This window comes from Schistocerca nitens, chromosome 5 (genome assembly GCF_023898315.1).
Source record: "Schistocerca nitens isolate TAMUIC-IGC-003100 chromosome 5, iqSchNite1.1, whole genome shotgun sequence".
In the NCBI taxonomy this organism is placed as follows: Eukaryota; Metazoa; Arthropoda; class Insecta; order Orthoptera; family Acrididae; genus Schistocerca; species Schistocerca nitens.
The window spans coordinates 306832137-306848541 of NC_064618.1; the positions used below are offsets into that span (position 1 = coordinate 306832137).

The 16405-nt window shown below is 43.6% G+C and overlaps 1 protein-coding gene and 1 non-coding gene across 4 annotated transcripts in view; one reads left to right on the forward strand and one right to left on the reverse strand.

Moving 5' to 3' along the window:
• Positions 1-16405, forward strand: part of LOC126259224 (protein GDAP2 homolog) — a 1081164-nt gene that overhangs the window by 313528 nt on the left and 751231 nt on the right. The window lies entirely within an intron of this gene.
• On the reverse strand, positions 7872-7946 carry Trnat-ugu (transfer RNA threonine (anticodon UGU)). Its single transcript has one exon. It is a non-coding gene; the product is annotated as a tRNA-Thr (tRNA).

Below are 16405 nucleotides of genomic sequence, written 5' to 3' on the forward strand. Positions count from 1 at the left end.
CTTCTCAGATTACAAAAGTCTTTCATTTAGTTTGTGTCATGTCAGTTTTTAGACTAGTAATTTATTGCTGTTGTGCACAGCAGAAGTGGTTATTGTATGGGAGCCATAGAACGTGGTTTTGTGTACCATAAACTTGTTGCGAGATAATAAACAGCAAGGGACATGCTTCGCCAAGCCAACAGAGCTGGTTCAAAAATGGTTCAAATGGCTCTGAGCGCCATGGGACTTAACGACTGAGGTCACCAGCCCCCTCGAACTCAGAACTACTTAAACCTAACTAAGCTAAGGACATCACACACAGCCATGCCCGAGGCAGGTTTCGAACCTGCGACCGTAGCGGTCGCCCAACAGAGCTGACACATATACAATACTGGCCTCTAACGCTGTAATTCCATAGAGGAAACCTATCCCGAAAGGAAAGAGGACTGCAGCAATGTGTGCGTCTGCAGTACATACATTGCTTCCTCGAAAAATGTTAAACAAAACACACTATGTGGCCTTTATACAGGACGAGCATGAAAAGGGAAAAAGCAAATCACAACTGAGTATCATAGATCTACTGCACAAACACAAATTGCGTCTTTGGAATTACGACATCAAGGAAACGTATTTGTGTTCAGTCTGAGAAAAAATTTTATGTTTCCTTGGGAAATTAACTTCATTTAGTGAATTTATTGAAGACTTACGAGTATAGTTTACCAAAAAGACTGCTTTACCCCTGTTATTTGAAGTGGGACACTTTTTTCCTTATTAGTATTTAGTTTAAAAGTCAAGTGGTTTACAGATCAGGAAATCTTAACACCTTACCTTGTGTGACTTTGACTTCATTCCTATTGTTACGAAGTTATGCGAACTACTTTATCCCTTGAATAAAATTAAAAAATAAATATGTATACCAGTTATAAAAATCTGCGAACAAAGAAGACGTGAACAGTTTACGAGCTCGTATCAACTGTTCTGAGCAATGTCTTCTCTCCAGCTGGTTAGAAACCCGCTCGTCCCTACTCTAGCTCCAGCTGTGTGTCTGGTGCATTTTCTTGGACCGGCGCTCCTGGACTGGCTGGAACCTGACGCCTATCCGCGCCGGCTGCGGTAACTCCAGTGACGGTGGCAGGGAGGGAACACGTCACCGAATATGGCGGGCTCTGGCCAGGCAAGAAAGCTGATAGATTTCTCTGGAGGCGAGTAAACGTACTTGCTGTCTTCTACTGTGACCGAAGAAAAGCTTCAACAGTAAGCAGACAACGTGCGCCGTACTGGCTCTGCTTTGTGTGCTTAGGTTTCACTCGATTAATTCCTTCATAGCATTCGGTTACCCAACGCGTGTTGTAGAGGGGGGTTCGAATTCCTCTCTCCAGGCTTCTGATTTCATGTAGTTATAAATAAAGTAAATTAGGATGGACTGCAAAGTTTAGCAGCACTGGTTTGAAAGGAGATTCGAATTCATTGTACTAGATTCTTGAATGACGAAAGTAAACGACGGATGAGGACATCTACTACAAAGTAGCGTAGTGACAGTCTTGGGTGGGGAGTCGATCTTGAAATTTACTCCGTATCAATTATCGTTTTGAAACATCGCTTCGATATATTATTAGTTACTCTGTCACAGTTGGGCAACACGTTTGAGATTTCAATTGGCGTTCGTGTGACACTTGCTCTCATACTAACAATGAACAACGCTGTCTCGGAAATAAACGAAAAATAAGTCCTAACATTGGTTCCAATCAATGTGTTCGGATGGTTTACCTCGGAGCCCACTGGCCCACTCCAAGCCTACTGGGATATCTGGTTGCAGTTTGTTCTACAACAGCACACCCACCTAGCAGACGTAGGGAATGAAAGAACTGAAGGAAAAAAGTGAAGTATGGGACAGCTTTTCTACGGATATTTCATCCTCATTAACTCATTTTAGGAACGACAGGGTACATTGTATTGGGTGGCAGATCTTCAACATAAGGGAAAGTAACATCAGGTGTACCCCAAGGAAGCGACCTCTTAATGTTCTCAGTACACTTCAACGACTAATCAGACAGCATTGGGAGAACTTCTCTTCTTTTTTCCTGACTCAGCATTCTTCTGTCTGGTTTTATGCGGCCCATCCTGAATTATTCTCCTCCGGTAACCTCTTCATGTCAGAACAGCACTTGCACACTACTTCCTCAGTTATTTCCTGGATGTATTCCGGTCGCTGTCTTCCCCTACAGTTCTTTCTCTCTGCAGCTTCCTCTAGTACCACGTAGGTTATTTTAGATATCTTAAGTACCTTCAGCCTGTCCTTCCATCTTGTCAGTGTTTTCATCGCCGCTTCTGCGAAGAACTCCACATTCCTTATTATCAGTCGACCTAATTTTAAGCTTTCTGCTGTAGTACCACATCTCAAACGGTACATTCTCAGAAATTTCTTCATTAAACTGAGGCCGATTTTGATACTTGTAGACTTATTTTGGCCAGAAATATCCTTGTTCTGTCAGTCTGCTTGTTGTGTCGTCCTCGATTCGCCCATCATGAGTAGTTATGTGGCGGAATTCCTGAACTTCGTGTACTCCGTAATCACGAATGTTGATGTTAGGTTTCTCGCTGTTCTCATTTCTGCTGCTTCTCATTACATTGGTCTTTTTCCGGTTTATTCTCAGTCCATGTTCTGTACTCATTAGACTGTTCATTCCGTTCAACAGAAGCTTTTTCTCCTCCATTGAGGACAGCAATGCCATCAGCAATCTTTTCACTAATATCCTTTCATCCTGAATTTCAGTCGCATCCTTGAAACTTTTTATTATTTCCTTCATTGCTTCTTCGATTCTTCTAGATTAAACAGTTGAGACGAAACACTGCATCACTGTCTTACATCCTTCATAATGACAGCACGTCGTTCTTGGTTTTCAAGAAAAAAAAAAGCGGTTAAATTGGCTCTAAGCACTATGGGATTTAATATCTGAGGCCATCGGTACCCTAGACTTAGAACTACTTAAACCTAACTAACCTAAGGACATCACACACATCCATGCCCGTGGCAGGATTCGAACCTTCGACCGTAGCAGCAGCGCGGTTCCGGACTGAAGCGCTTAGAACTGCTCGGTCACAGCGGCCGGCTCTTGGTCTTTCAGTCTTATTATTCCTTCTTGTTTCTTGTACATATTGTATGTTAACCGTATTTCCCATATACTTTACTCCTATCTTCCTGAGAATTTCGAACAACTTCTCCTATTTTACATTGTCGAACGCTTTTTACAGGTCGACAAATCCTTTGAGCGTGTCTTGATTTTTTCTTTAGTCTTGCTTCTGTTATCAAATGCAACGTCAGAACCGCATCTCTGTTGCCTTTATCTTCCCTATAGGCAAAATGTTCGTCATCTAACAGAACCTAAATTTTGTTTTCCCTTCTTCTATGTAATATTCTTGTCAGCTGTTAAGGTGATAGTGCGGACCTTTGCCTGTGACGGACAAGTGCTCTACCGAGCACTCACGACCCGTCCTCGCAGTTTTACTTCCACCAGTACGTCATTGGCCAGTTGGAACCTAGCCTGCCGTTCTTATGCAAACTTTATTAATTTTATTTGCTATATGGAAGCTTTAATAGTGTTAATCGTGTTGACGTTATCGTCAAAACCTCTACCTAATTGACGGGTAACCATCACGTGGATGCATATGACAATTGGACACATTTCTTTCGGAAATACTGAGAAGTCAGCAGTCAGGATCCAAACACCGGACTTTAACATTACTAAGAAGAAAAGATAGTTCGAAAGTCTAATCATTAGAGTCTTAAAGTTATCTCACAGAAGTAGTAAACCGAGATTGAGCCGTTAAAAGGACATCTCAACACTCACCTGACGTGGGTTATCGGAGCGTCGGGCCAAGGAAACGAATGTGACTGGACGGGCTTGAACCTACAGGGTAGTTTTCTTGTTTAGACAGTATTAATCCGTCAAGCTAACCATTACACAGTGAAAGCACTCACGTATAAAAAAATCCGTTTACGACTGAGAACCATTAATTCAAAGTTCAAGAGAATTTAAGCAAAGGCTCGTCAGGGTTTTTCCAATTTCGGTCAGATGTCTAGCATCTCTCTAGCACGAGGTCGCCTGCTGTGACCTTCACAGGATCCGGCTACGAGTAGCGTTTGTCTGGTATCTCTACCGCGACGCTTCCGCCTCTGAAGTCCGCATGTTGTATGGATTTCGTAACCGGCGGCTTCTTGACCAGTGACTGCGTCTGCCCCCGTGACCTGCATATCGAGCGCTGCGTGATTTCCCAAGTTGTGATGGTGTACAGTTATTTCATAGGTTGCGGGGCCGATTCCGGCTGCCCGAGGAACTCAGCACGGCTCCTTTACAGAGGGCTGTCTACAACAAGGGAAGCCACGCTCTCCTCACTAGAAAGCTTGCACGGAAACTGACTGCCGATGTGGAACGTCGCGGAATACAAATGGTGGCAGGTATGATGCCGAATGAAGCATGCTCTCGCAAAACATAGCAAATTGTTTCAACTTGTAATTAAACATACAGGAGTGTTGAATAATACTGCTACAGTTGTCTTTCTCCTTTTTCTTCTCGCTGCACAAAATTCTCCACTTTCGTTTTTTTAACACTGTTAGTTACTCAGTTCCAGGTTTACTTCGATAAAGCGATAACGTGTCTTGCAGTACACCGCGTTAAATACGGTCCAGCTCATACTTCTTGCCTTTAAACGAGTAATACTGTCACTTCGAAATCACGACCAAGTCGAAAACAGAAACACAGGGACCCTAGTGAAGCACCGCACTTAGCACTGAAAACACTTTTATTAACAACACAACGTACAGCCACAACACAGCTGACTTCCTGCACAGAGGGTGCAGCTATTTAAACAAACACCGAACATTCCAGGATACACAAGCTTTATAAACTTAATATGTTCGATGACCTCCCAGAAATGATAAATATTTACTACCATGTAATTGTTGGTAGCTGGGTTCGAACAGCAACACGCTTGCAAGTACACTAGAACATTTTTACGTGTCACGCTTTCTCATCCCCAGTCCACCAGTAGGGATATTTCCCCCAGTATTTTTATACAAATAATGAATCGGGTATACGCCAAAGCTGGCTCCCAGGCGTTCCGGAGTAATTCTATTATTTCTCTCCCTTTCACCCCCACCATCAGCCTTAGGGAGGCTACGGTTGTCTTACTGCCATAGTATTTTTTTTTTCAGTGATACGTGTACCACTTTTGGTAGAAATTGCTTCACTCCTTACAGAGATATTCTGATATGTCACTGTCTTTGCACCGCCATCCTACACACCTCCATAGGTTGTAACCTCCCAACAGTTTATTTCCTTAATCTCGAAATAAAAAGACAACCTTTCAATAATCAACTGACTGTGAATCTAAACTGGTAAATAAAGACGTCAGCAATGGTGCGTCATGACCCTGAAAAGTCATTCTGAATAAACTGAAAATTCTTACCTCAATTATGTCGCCAGATAAAGCGTATATATCTTCTCCTATAAGAAATTTTTCTGGCACACCCCAGTGCACTGCTGGCCACTAGATTTTGCTATGTATGAAAAACAACTGATTTGGTTTACGATAATTGCCATGATTATGGATATTCAGCAAACAACCAAATAACATTGGAAATTCAATAAAATTTCATGCAAATACATGTGTCTTTTCATCATATTATGTTTCAAATGAAGTATGCATAAAATAATATGACTAGTGTTGAAAAAAATTTAAATTAAAGAGGTAACATGAGCGGAACTCGATCCAGCGATCCACCGACTGCCGAGCTTGAACGCTAACCGCATGACCTCCGCCATCTAGTGCTCAAAGGCCACAACACACCGGCACATCATTGACGCGTAAGACTTCTCTTGCGATTTTCTCGAAATCGCTTAAGTAGTACGCCTTACTACAGGGTCTCCCATATAAAACCGATACCCCTCACTCGGCCGAGATTCAAGTAACAATGAACTAACTAAAAAGGGATAGCTAATAGTAACGTTTAAAAACTGTGTATTTATCTGTTTATAAGAGACACTGAAAGTGAACATCTACACATCACTGACTACGTGTAAAGAACACGATATAATTCTGCAGGCGAGATGATAACTTCTCTAGTAACGTTCCGTTTAAGATTGCCTATTGTGTTAGGATTGTCAACATCCACTTTGATTTTTAGTGTGCCCCATAAACAAAAATTGCACGATGATAAGTTCAGGAATCTTGGGGGCAGAGGACTCTACCGTCAAGTCTGTCTTCATGGAACACGTTGCTGATGTGGGCCATACTTCGGTGGGATGTGGGAACGGTTGCTCCATCCTGCTGGAATACCGCATACAACTTCTCTGCATCTGTTAATTGTGCGTAGAAAGAGTCAGACATCTCTCGATGTCTGACCTGTTTAAGGCGTAATTGAAAAATATGGGGCGAATAATGTGCATGGCAGACAACGCACGCTAGACACCTATTTTCTGAGGGGAGATCCCCCGTCGGAGGTTCGAGTCCTGCCTCGGGCATGGGTGTGTGTGTTGTCCTTAGCGTAAGTTAGTTTAAGTTAGGTTAAGTAGTGTGTGGGCTTAGGGACCGATGACGTCAGAAGTTTGGTCCCTTATGAATTCACACACATTTGAACATTCTGAGAGGAATGAAGAATATGTGGGTTGTCCTGCGACCAGCATCTGCGATTCAGGGAGTTTACACAGCCTGACAAATAAAACGGGCCTCATCTGACATGAAGTAAAGCAAGGGGTCCACCTCAAATACCAGCTCTTGTGCAATACTCACACTATTTCATACCTTTACTACAAGACACGATGTACGAGATACACTAACCTGCTGCGATAACCTCCTTCGCGACTTGCGGGGTATTCTCACAATGTCCATACGAATTCTGTCTGTAGCTTCAGGGGTCCTCACTGTCGGTTGCCTAATCCTCTGCACATCCCGAAAGGATGCTACAGCCCTCCAGTTCATGTGCAGATCTTGTACAGCGCTGGTAATAGGGAGTTTCTTACCAGAATACTTTTCCTGAAACATTTCTTTACATTCCTTGACGGAGCCTGCCTTTATGTAACACTCCACATTATAAGTTTTGTGTAACAACAATACGGGTTTCATACAACTGTCACACGAACACACAGCTTCACTCAGCTTCCAGATAAAATACAGTATAGGCAACTTAAGAGACAATGTTGCCACTCATAACAATTCGACTAGAGACGATTAACCCTTACGTGAGGCGTACCCGTTTTATGGGAGACACATCACCCTGTAATTGTACATTATGTTTTCCTAACGGACTACTAAAAGTTTGAAGTACATCCGTTACCCGAGCGTCGTGGCCTCCACTTATCAATACTAGGTGGTTGAAACTGTCCTGTAAATAATACGGTATTTCAGCTTAGTGCTTGCATTATCTTTGTAACCCTTTGTACACTAATGGCCATTAAAATTGCTACACCACGAAGATGATGTGCTACAGACGCAAAATTCAACCGACAGGAAGATGCTGTGATATGCAAATGATTAGCTTTTCAGAGTATTCACACAAGGTTGGCGCCGGTGGCGACACCTACAACGTGCTGACATCAGGAAAGTTTCAAACCGATTTCTCATACACAAACAGCAGTTGATCGGCGTTGCCTGGTGAAACGTTGTTGTGATGCCTCGTATAAGGAGGAGAAATTCATACCATCACGTTTCCGACTTTGATAAACGTCGGATTGTAGCGTATCGCGATTGCGGTATATCGTATCGCGACATTGCTCCTCGCGTTGGTCGAGATCCAATGACTGTTAGCAGAATATGGAATCGAAATGATAATTAAATGAACACCCTAGCTGCAAGCAGGCGTTGATACACTTCGTTGGGGACATGTTGAAAATTTGTGCCCCGACCGGGACTCGAACCCGGGACCTCCTGCTTACATGGCAGACGCTCTATCCATCTGAGCCACCGCGGGCACAGAGGATAGCGCGTCTGCAGGGACTTATCCCTTGCACGCTCCCCGTGAGATCCCCATTCCCAACATGTCCACAACACTACTTTCGTAGTGCGCCTATTAGATGTGGCTCAGATGGATAGAGCGTCTGCCATGTAAGCAGGAGGTCCCGGGTTCGAGTCCCGGTCGGGGCACAAATTTTCAACATGTCCCCAACGAAGTGTATCAACGCCTGCTTGCAGCTAGGGTGTTCATTTAATTATCATTTCAATTCTAGTAAAGCTGCATGGTCATATATAGTTAAAATAAATATGGAATCGGTGGGATCAGGAGGGTAATACGGAACGCCGTGCTGGATCCCAACGGCCTCGTATCACTAGCAGTCGAGATGACAGGCATCTTCTCCGCATGGCTGTAACGGATCGTGCAGCCACGTCTTGATCCCTGAGTCAACAGATGGGGACGTTTGCAAGACGACAACCATCTGCACGAACAGTTCGACGACGTTTGCAGCAGCATGGACTATCAGCTCGGAGACCATGGCTGCGGTTACCCTTGACGCTGCATTACAGACAGGAGCGCCTGCGATGGTGTACTCAACGACGAACCTGGGTGCACAAATGACAAAACGTCATTTTTCGGATGAATCCAGGTTCTGTTTACAGCATCATGATGGTCGCATCCGTGTTTGGCGACACTTTGGAAGCGTGGATTCGTCATCACCATACGGGCGTATCACCCGGGGTGATGGTATGGGGTGCCATTGGTCACACGTCTCGGTCACCTCGTGTTCGCATTGACGTCACTTTGAACAATGGACGTTACATTTCAGATGTGTTACGACCCGTAGCTCTACCCTTCATTCGATCCCTGCGAAACCCTACATTTCAGCAGGATAATGCACGACCGCATGTTGCAGGTCCTGTACGGGCCATTCTGGATACAGAAAATGTTCGACTGCTGCCCTGGCCAGCACATTCTCCAGATCTCTCACTAATTGAAAATGGTCAATGGTGGCCGAGCAACTAATTCGTCACAATACGACAGTCACTACTCTTGATGAACTGTGGTATCGTGTTGAATCTGCATGGGCAGTTGTACCTGTATACGCCACGCTCTGTTTGACTCAATGCCCAGCCATATCAAGGCCGTTATTACGGCCAGAGGTGGTTGTTCTGGGTACTGATTTCTCAGGATCTGTGCACCCAAACTGCATGAAAATGTAATCACATGTCAGTTCTAGTATAATATATTTGTCCAATGAATACCCGTTTGTCATCTGTATTTCTTCTTGGTGTAACAATTATAATGGCCAGTAGTGTATTTTACGATATTGCAATTCACCTCCATCGAAACGTATCGAGAAAGCATTCAACGTCACCTCTAATAGACGTGACATCTGTATGGTGACAAGCAGGCAGCTGTCTGGTTCAGATAGAATAAGGAGGTCACTGGGGCTAGCCAATGGGGGGCGATTACAGTGGGCAGACCGCTGCCAGCTGTGCCTTGTCGTGTTGTGGTATCGATTGCGCCTTCGACCGCGAACATAGGACGTCTGTGCGCGGCTCGGTTACTGGCCCGCAGATAAAGTATGCGCACACGCTACCTGAACGGCGAGCGGCCGCCCGCTCTCCACACACGGGCGCTGCCAGACCACGTGATGCTAACAATAGCTTCCGGACCTTGGGGCCTCACGGGACCTTCCTCTTTCGCTGCAGGCGCTGGAAGCAGTGGGTCACGGAAGTTCGGTGTTCGCAGGCCCAGCGGCTGTTTCAGGCCCCAACGGAAAGATGCTCATCATCATGACATCATCATCGTCATCAGTGTTTGCACTAGTGCAGATCTTCACACACAGCTTTCCATGCACTTCTGTCATTTGCTACCCTCTTCGTTATCTCGTAATTATTTCCTATCATTGTAAGGGTGTCTCAAAAGAAAGCTTATATTTGATGTGTCAGAATAATATAGACATCTATATGTCTATCGACAAAAATCTTTATTTATTATTGAAATATACAGTTTAGGAATTTACTTCCTAAAAATAACGCCGTTCAAATTCAGTCCAATACGCCTACGATGAAAAAAATTTTGCATCACAGCTTAGCATGCAGACACTGGGATGGCTGCCACTTCGCTACTGATATTTTCTTTCAGTTTCTCCAGAGAATCCGAATTATTGAAGTGTTGTTGTTGTTCTGGTCTTCAGTCCTGAGACTGGTTTGATGCAGCTCTCCAGGCTACTCTACCCTGTGCAAGCTTCTTCATCTCTCAGTACCTACTGCAACCCACATCCTGCTGTATCTGTTTAGTGCATTCATTTCCCTTTTTAAATTTTCTAACCTATCTGCTTGATTAATAGATCTGACATTCCACGCTCCGATCCGTAGAACGCCAGTTTTCTTTCTCCTGATAACGACGTCCTGATTTGTCCCCGCCCGGAGATCCGAATAGGGGACTATTTTACCTCCGGAATATTTTACCCAAGAGGACGCCATCATCATTTAACCATGCAGTAAAACTGCATGCCCTCGGGAAAAATTACGGCTATAGTTTCCCCTTGCTTTCAGCCGTTCGCAGTACCAGCACAGCAAGGCCGTTTTGGTTAGTGTTACAAGGCCAGATCAGTCAATCATCCAGACTGTTGCCCCTGAAACTACTGAAAAGGCTGCTGCCCCTCTTCAGGAACCACACGTTTGTCTGGCCTCTCAACAGATATCCCTCCGTTGTGGTTGCACCTTCGGTGCGGCTATGTGTGTCGCTGAGGCACGCAAGCCTCCCCACCAACGGCAAGGTCCATGGTTCTTGAGGGGGTTTATTGACGTACACTTTAGATTTAACACATCCCCATGCGAAAAAATCCTTGGGGCTCAACTCAAGACTGGGCGGAGACCAGTTTATATCAGCCCTCCTGGATATCACTTTGCCAAGGAAAATTTCACGAACTAGCAATATAGACGCATCGGACACGTGTGCTGTGACTCCGTCTTGCTGAAACCATGTTCTGTGGTTATAACCAGGAAGTTTTGCAATTCAGGCGCCAAAATGTTATTTAACATCGTCACATAATATTTCGAATTCACTGTAACTGCACGACCGCTCTCGTCCTCGCGAAAGGTCGGACCAATTATTCCTTGAGCCGACATCGCAGCCCGTACAGGAGCTTTTGGCGAATTAAGGAGTTTCTCATGCTTCTGTGTAGGATTTATTGCACTCTAGTAGCGGCAATTTTGCTTATTGACAGGATTGTTCAGGTGAAAATGAGCTTCGTCGGAAAAGAAGGCGTTGGTAAATGAAGAGCACTAAGTCACATAATTAACGAACTCCAGGCTATGTCTGACATCCTCAGGCTTTCGTTCTTGCACCAGTTGGATTTTGTAAGGAAGCGGTTTAAGATCGTTTTGCATAATTTGGTGCAGTGATGATTTATGCGCATATAAAGAACTAGCGCACTTACAAACGGAGAGGTTAGGAGCGTCACGAACAGACCGATTTACATTCTCCTCGCCCGTTCTTGATAACCTTGGTCACCAAGATTTCGGTTTGACCAGTGTTGAAACGGTCTCCTCAGACGTTTGATCCATTTCTGGATAAGGATAACTCTTGGCGCATCATTTACATTTATTTATTTATTTATTGCCAAATTATAGACCTGTTACCTGATGTTTGAAACAGGTCGTACATCTTACAATTCTGGACTCGCATTCGGGAGGACGACGGTTCAATCCCGTCTCCAGACATCCTGATTTAGGTTTTCCGTGATTTCCCTAAATCGTTTCAGGCAAATGCCGGGATGGTTCCTTTGAAAGGGCACGGCCGATTGCCTTCCCAATTCTTCCCTAACCCGAGCTTGCGCTCCGTCTCTAATGACCTCGTTGTCGACGGGACGTTAAACACTAACCACCACCACCACATCTTACAATTTTCGTTTTTCATCTTTTTAATGTTTTCTTTCCTTTTGTTTTATCTACAACATTTACAAAGAATGATACTTTTCAAAATAACAATAATTTAAGGTTGAAATATAAATAAAATTTTGTTGTTTTTTTAATAAGAATATAAAAAGAAGATAGGATAGATGAGAGATTTGTTAGTACCATCACCGAGTGTGACTGACGGTGAATACCTCGGAATGGTTTCTTCGACCGTTGACCGCCACTCACACACACATACACAAATGGTTATTAGTAGAGAAATAATGTTGCTTATCCTATTTGTTACTAATCCTATGTATTAACTACTTTAGGTGCGCATCCATGTACAGCATTTGGTGTTTTCTTGGCTAGATTGCCAGCAATTTGCTTATTTACTGTCACATCTCAGCTTCCTCCTCCTGTTCCTCCTCATTGTCACTATTTTCGTTGTCACTGTGGGTATCGCTGTCCATCCTCTGGATATTTCTGTTACGCTGCACATAGGCATGTCTGTGATGTCGTGTCCGCATATACTCTTCATGTGTTGTTTTTGAAATACTGTTTGTCAGTGCGTTTAATTGTGCCCATTGTTCTTCGTCTCTTATTGCTGTGTATATATCTATGTCTGTATCTGTGTAATCTAAGTTTAGTGTATGTCTATTGTTCGCGTATTGCCCGCAGAAAAAGACAGTGTGTTCTGGGGAACCTTCTTCCCAGCATGTGCATGTAGGTGTCTGCCTCAGACTCACGCGGTTTAAGTGCGTGGGATAAGGTCCGTGCCCGGTTAAGAAATGTACCATACCGCGGCTGGGATCGATATGTCTCATTCTCAACCGCTCCCTTATGTCAGGGAGGAAGTCGTGCAGCCTACGTCCCTTATCACTTACATCCCACTCACCTTGCCATGTATCCAAACGCCAACTTTTAAGGTGACGTATCGTCTCTATGGGCACACCGGTTATTGTGTGTACCTTTACATTCACATTATGCAATCCATGATCACTGCAAAATTTCCTTCCTGCTACAATGGCCGAATCACCGTTTTTGTAAAATTCTGGCACACAGAACGCGCTGTTCGCTCTCGAGAAGCGGTCTATATCGACTGAATTCCTAAAGCCATCCAAGCGATGAACGTACACCCCCCCTCCCCCCATTCTCCTTCAAATATAAATTTTCTGTTGAGACACCCTGTACTATCCATAATCTGGTATTTTCTGTTTCGTCTTATTCCACCTTTCACCGTTCCTTCCATACCATCCATCAGTAAACAATCACTTCTTATCGATTGTTCACAGGCCAATTGTGTTTCATCTTCCTGATTATCTTTAAAATTTCTTTCTCCTCCACTCTTCTCAGCATCTCCTCATGTCTCACTTTGCCTATCCGTTTTATCCCGTCTACCTTCCTCCAAATCCACATCTCAAATGCTTTTATTGTTCTTTCTGCCTCTTTCCTCTGTGTCCATATCTCAGCTCCGTATAATGCCACGCTCTGTATAAATCACTTCGCCATTCTCTTCCTCAGGTCCCTGTTCACGCACCCATATAGAAGCCTCTTCTTATTAAATGCCCCTTTGGCAATTGCCGAAGTGGCCGTGCGGTTAAAGGCGCTGCAGTCTGGAACCGCAAGACCGCTACGGTCGCAGGTTCGAATCCTGCCTCGGGCATGGATGTTTGTGATGTCCTTAGGTTAGTTAGGTTTAACTAGTTCTAAGTTCTAGGGGACTAATGACCTCAGCAGTTGAGTCCCATAGTGCTCAGAGCCATTTGAACCATTTTTGGCAATTGCTATATTTGTTTTCACCTCCTAAATACCTCTCATGTCGTCCATAACTATGCTTCCCAGATATTTGAAAGCACTAATATATTATACAGAGGGGTCGAAAAAAATGTATCCACTGTTTAAAAGTCCATAACTGGCAAACTAATTGACGGAGTTCTCTCATCTTTAGTGAAAGTGTAGCTTAAAGTCCAACTTACAGATATCACTGTAGGTGTTCGAAATGGCCACCATTAACATCCACACACAAACGATGCCGCCGAACTGCAGCACGAACTACTGACTGCAATGTGTTCAGTTGGATATTTGCACATGTATGTACGATGGATTCTCGAAGTTCATCCAATGGGCGTGGCTTTTGTTGGTAAACGACGTCCTTTAGTGTTCCCCACAGGTAAAAGTCCAGAGGAGTTAGGTCTGCTGTGGAGTATCCACCACGTTCCCCAGACCTAATTCCTCTGCCATCTCATTCCTGATCTGCTTTGTCCATGTCAATGAAAACAATATAAACTTCTCTTCCTCTTTCAGTGTGTCTGTCACTTATAATTCCCAGCAGTCCAATTACATCTCTTGTACCTTTCCCTCTTCTAAATCCACACTGTTCCGCTGCAATACTGTTTTCCAGTCTTCCGTTAAGACTTCTGTTTATCACCCATTTTGCAGCATGAGAAATGAGACTTATGATTGTAATATCCTCTCATTTCTTGGCATTACTTTTCTTTTCAACGGTTTCATTAGAGCCGAGAAGAAGTCGTCTGGTCATTCACTTTTTTCATAAATCTTATTACATAGATTGGTTATCTCTCTCACACCATTACTCCCAAGGCTTTCAAACAACTCTACTGCTAAGCCATCAATTCCATTTTCTTATGACTCTTCATCTCTCGTAAAGTTCTTTCTACTTTTCCTTCCAAGATGTAGCATCCTCTTCTACAAAATTCGTGTCCTCTTCTAGTTCAATATCGTTTGGTTTTTGATCAGCCTGGTATAGGTACTCTACATATTCTTACCAACTTCCCAACGCTTCCTCCGGTTTATCAACCATAGTACCATCAGTTCTTTCTACTCATATTCGTCCTGCTTTTCTTTGCTTAAAAGGCTAGCAGTTAATCTATACAGAATATCGTATTTTCTTTCTTTTTCTAGTTTCTCTGTCTCTATACGCCTGTATTCCATCCATGTCTTCCTTGCCTGTTCTGTTTCTCTCCTTAATTCATTGTTCAGCGTTCTGTATACACTTTTCCGTTCCTCAGTTCCTACTGTCTTAGATTACCTTCTTTCTTCCATTTTTATCTAGCATTATTTTTGTTACCTGTTCTTCCTTATTCTTTCGAACTTCTTCACCTGTACAACTTCTTCTACAGGTTTCTTAAGATTTTGTCTCATCTTTTTTCCGTTTTTCGTTCGGCTAACCGAAATTTCCTGCCAGATTAAAACTGAGTTCCGGTTCAGGTCTACGTCTAAATGCAGAACGACTTACGTGCGTTTCGTTTGTTCCTTAGCCCTAGGGATTCATAACACGTCCACTTTCACCTACCATTCCCCTTCTTTTACATCCCTAACTCTGCCTAGGATATTTGCTCCTTTTTTGTGCTATGATGAGAGCACTTTTCATTATGGTTCCCAACTTTTATTCTGCCATAATTTTGACATTGCTTGACAACCGATTATTTTTTTATTTTTATTTTTTTTTTTTTTTTTTTTACTCGAGCGACGGCTGATCCAGTGAAGGTGTTTTTATTGTCTTTCGAATCATGTTGCTTATGTTGTGGCAACGGATAGAGCTTTCACAAAAGAATAGGACGATCTCTGATTACATGAATTTGTCTACCTTCTTGCAAAATTTGAACCGATTCGCACAAATTGTAAACATAGAAGTGGCGCACTTCAAAAACTTCCCAGAGAAAAATCTTTTTTGCACTTAAAATCGAAAGGAAGCAAGATTTTTTTAAACGGCTAAAACTTTTATTAGACCAAGATCCGATACACCGGCGGACCATATTTAAACCATCGGTCTCGCTCCAGTCCGGACTTATTGAAAGGTAACCGTCTGTGCACGTAAACTCCCAACGAGAGCATTAATTTCAGCCCAACTAAAATCTTTTGCAAAAGGAATTAAGCGATTCGCACAATTTTCGTGGGCGCCAGCTTCGGTTCGTCATTCAAACGTTGCTGAATGTGCTGTAACATAGTTACAGTAAGACATATGTTCGAATGGCTATACAAATGGCCACTGGTCCGGGCTGAACCAAAAACTTTTTCAAATGAAATGACACAGTTTCAGAGATTTTACTGGTCTCGTACAGGTCTGATTCTATGTATATAGATTGAAGCAGCGTGCGATAACTTGTACCAAGGCCGGGAATCGAAACCTGGTGTCCTGCTTACTAAGCAGTTGCATTAGTCACTAAGCCACCTTGACACAACGATTCACAGAACTGCACAGATTACCCTGGCACGCCTCTGTCGTCAATCCAGATTCTCACTACCACCCCATCTACTTTAAATTCCATCATATAGACGATCAGAATTGCCGAGGCTCTCCATGTTCTGGAACAGCACCTCAACATCGAACGTAAATGGGGGATCCAGCCTAAAACTCAAGTGCAGGTATAGACTGAATCAGCGAGTGAAAATGTGAACCAAGGCTGAGGATCTAACCCAGATCTCCTGCATACTAGATAGATGCGTGAGCCACTAAGCCACCTTGGCACAGCAGTCAACACAACTGCACGGATTACCCTGCCATGCCTCCCTCCTCGATCCAAATTCCCACTGTCACCCCATTCTA